The sequence below is a fragment of the Solanum dulcamara genome, chromosome 6 (assembly GCF_947179165.1).
Source record: "Solanum dulcamara chromosome 6, daSolDulc1.2, whole genome shotgun sequence".
In the NCBI taxonomy this organism is placed as follows: domain Eukaryota; kingdom Viridiplantae; phylum Streptophyta; class Magnoliopsida; order Solanales; family Solanaceae; genus Solanum; species Solanum dulcamara.
In genome coordinates, this window is record NC_077242.1 from 11,479,925 (window position 1) to 11,484,175 (window position 4,251).

The 4,251-nt window shown below is 35.4% G+C and overlaps 1 pseudogene; it reads right to left on the minus strand.

Moving 5' to 3' along the window:
• Positions 1–2,255: 2,255 nt before the first annotated feature.
• On the minus strand, positions 2,256–3,112 carry LOC129892279 (protein SLOW GREEN 1, chloroplastic-like; annotated as a pseudogene).
• Between the last annotated feature and the right edge of the window lie 1,139 nt (positions 3,113–4,251).

Sequence of the window (4,251 nt, forward strand, 5' to 3'; positions counted from 1 at the left end):
TCTTCAACTTAGAACAAGAACTACAAAATTTCAGGGAGAAAGGGAAATTTACCTCTAAAGAAGCCTTTGCTCTTAATTATGAACCCACCAATGGATTCCCCTCGAAAATTCACGCAACTTAGCCTTTTGAATCATCCAAATCGCCCAAGTATAGAGAGAAAAATCGAGTTTGGAAATTAGGGCTTAAACTTGAAAAAGAGACCAAAAATAGGCCTCTGATGTCGCTTAAGCGAACACCCGGTATTTGCTTAAGAGATCACCTCAAAGAGGCGGGCATCGCTTTAGCAACACCAGGTAGCTTAATCGACTAGTAGCTTTAGCGATGGGTGATCGCTTTAGCGACACCCGGCCCCAGGTGCCTGGTCACTTTAGCGGCACTCACTTTAGTGATTAGGAGTCGCTTTAGCGATAACACTAGATCCCCGCTTGTGCAAAATAAGCTTGGCATGCCCAATTCTCTGATGGGTTGTTCCGAATTCATTCAGAATCTCGTGCGTGCAAACGAGATATGCTATCCCACCAAATTCGACGTTACAGACTCAATGAAGTATTTGAAATTCCCATACGGGGTCATTTTATCAAAAAGTGGGTCCCACACCCAAATGTCATTTTCCACAATGGGTCTTGGGATTAGACCGGAAGCCTCGGGAAGCAAACGAAGGGTCGTTCTAGACCGAACTCGACATTCCAAAACTAATCGCGCAGTCAGAATTTTCATCCGGATGTGATTTCCAATAATGTTGACCTAAGTCAACCATAGGCTAACTTTCAAAGTCAAAAACGTCAAATGGCTCCAAACTCGTACCAATTGCCTCGATACTCATGCCGACCATGCTACTAGCCTAATTTGGTCGTCCTGGAGCTGATGGAACAGTTAAATTCTGTTCTAAGGTCATTTACCATAAGTTATAATAGAAGTAATCTTTTTAAGTTATAAAGATTTCAAAACAGGAAAACGGGCCTAAAACCATTTCGAGCACTTCGGAAACCAAATCAAAGGTCATTCTAAATCAAACTTGGCGTTCTGGAGCTAATCGTGCTGACATAATTTTTATCTGAGTGCGTTTACTAAAACTGTTGACTGAAGTCAAACTTGGCCAAAACTTCAAAGTTAAAACGTCTAATCGCACAAACTCAAAACGAAGACTCCAAAACCCAAACCAACCTTCCTTCTAGACCAAAATGACCCGTTCGGAGCTGATAGAACTGATGGAATCGTCATCCGACATCAGAATCTCTGAAGGTTGACTCAAGTCAATTCTTTTAAGTCTTAAGCTTTAAAAATGGCCAAACCTCCTAAAAAATCAATCGAACACTTTTGGGGAGCGTGTCACCCATCCCAACATCACATAAGAGCTATAAAGAAGATACGAAAAGGATTAAAATGGTAAAAATATGCAAAAGCATGAAAATGACCTTGGAGGTCATTACAAATAGGTAAATAAAACATACCTCTGTGCTTTAGCATCTTAAAGTGACATATATAGCACATGTTCATATTTACTGTACGAGTTGGCATCATATTTGTTGGTTTTATTTGTTCTTTGTTTTGTTGGATAAACTTGATCAACAACTATTTAGTCATTCTCATCATCACCATCAAATCATTAGTATAAAACTCAATTTGAATGACATGGTGAACAAAATTGAAATTAGAGACAATTCGTGTTGATAAAGTATTGTAAAACAAAAGTAATATAGAACAAGACTTATAGACAAAGATATGGAGAGTAGAATGTAAATATCATCTTATTCATATGTCTTCAAGTATCACTTACAATGGTGAGTGACAACTCTATTTATAGGTTGAGAAATCACTTCAAAAGTCACTATTTAAATGCCGAATTTAATAGATACATTCTTATCTAAAATGGTTCATAAAACCTAGGAATATACATACATGAATGTAAGAAGTTCATGTATTTTAACAAAATGGACAATCCACACATTCAATGTATTTATAACATAAGGCTTATATTTGTCTAATTGTATAGATTTTCCATGTTTCTAGAAGCCCAATGATACAAAGCAATAAGGCAAATTTGGATCATGTGAGAGCCAATATTACAAAATCTGACATGAATTTCAAAATATTAATAAAATTTTATTAAAATCTAGAGAAAAGGGATAAATATATCCCCAAACTGCCGTAAATAGTATGTGTATACCCTTCGTTATACTATTAGGATATTAGTATCCTTACGGTCCAAATTGTGGAGCGTATATACCCTTAATACTAACGGACATACGTCTTAATCCTAATCACCAATTCGATATTTAATAAATTTCTACCCAAAAATAAAAGCCCCACACGATTAATTAAAAAATTCACCCAAATACAAAATATCCACACCCAAATTCCGTCACTTTGCTCTCTTCCTTAACTAACCTTAATGTCTCCTCTAACCTTTGAATCACCTTCACCCACTCACCACATCTATCCATCAACAATACATTCTCAAACAATCATCTCGAATGAAAGAGGGGTTATCGATAAAATCTCTTCAAAAACCTCCCTTGCATCTTGAGGCTTCCCCCATTTCATTCAACAACCTTACTGTCGACATTTTTCATTCGGTATTCTCTGGTTGAGCAGACGGCAACTTCTTCAGTATTTTCAGACTCTCGTTCCTCCCTAATTCCAATTTTTCTTCATAGATGAGGTTTTTTACGAATTCAATGACTTCAGGACAGGATTCAAATAACTGGGTCAGTGGTGAATCTTCTTCTTCTACTTTTTGTTGTTGCTCTTCCTTTATAGAAGCTAGTGGGTTTCAGCTCTTACCAATGGAGTTCCAACCGGAGACTTTATTAAAGCCATGACAGCGAAAACAACGGTGACACCAACGAATTTGAGGGTAGAGATTAATGGGTTTGACTTGAAATTGTCATTGGCGGAGGCCTAGAGGATGAATCTTCTGCTATAGGTCTTAGGAGCAGTTTTGGAGATTGTAAAAATGGAGGGGCGGGATGGTGAATTGGGATTAGTGATGGAGTGGTGGAAGAACGATGATGAACCGATAGTTAAGGTGTAGTTAATGGTTGTGGTAGTGGTGGTCGTCGCCGGTGAAAGGTGGTTTCCGGCAGGGATGATTGAATGAAAGTGAAGTGTTTGGGGTTATAATTTGGGTGTGGGTTTTGTGTTATTTGGGTGGATTTTTTAATTAATTTGAGTGTTTTTTTTATTATTTTTGGGTAGAAATTTACTAAATATCGGGCCAGCAGATACACATGTATGTCCGTTAGTATAAAATGATATACCCTCCACAATTTGGACGGTGAGGATATTGATATCCTAATAATATAACAAAGGATATACGTATATCATTTACGATAGTTTCAAAGTATATTTGTCCTTTTCCCCTAAAATTTATAGAAATTAAAGAAAACACAACAAAAAAAAAATTAATGATTCACGCATATCTTCTGGTTCTTCCTAAAAATATGAAGCATATCAATAGTGAGATTTTCCAAACACCTTCCCTTCCTCACTGTATTATTATCCCCACCCCCACTACAATTTCCCGTCTTCCACCTGATTTTTATTATTATCATGGTTGGTCAATTATTAAACGATCTTTATGAGCATTTCAAACTTCATTGTTATTTTTGTCTTTTTAACAACAATATTTTTTAAAAGAACAATTATTAGCATTTTTTCAGTATGATCAATGGTATCGCTAAATTTATCATTATTTATACTCAACTCATTCAATAATACATGATTGTATATAAATTTGATACATGTAAAAACAGCAAATGAAAGATACACTAATTTCTATACAAATTTCAGATCCTAAAAATAAAAGCACACCTAAACTAGTTAAATGTACCCTATTTTATACACACTCCATGCACTAAAACATGCTTGTATATAAACTGATATAACAAAAAATTAAATAAACCAATTTATTTTTTACCATTTCATACGCTAGAACTTGTACTTGTTGTCCAATTATTCACAAGTTTTGTCATACTAGCACGACTTCATACTATATTCATACAACATATATTATTAAATTGTTCCCAAGTCTTTTCAAATTGACAAAACACGTTCATGTTCGATTGCTTGCAAGTTTTTTTGGACTAACAAGATTTTGTTTACCTTCATTCTACCTATCTTGTTTTAAAAGACAAACAAACTTGCATTTGTGGTTCAATTGTTCATATCTCTAAGTAAGATCTATTCTATTCAAGTGAGAATAGAATTCATGAAACAGAGAAATTAAACTGATACACAAAAGCAAAACG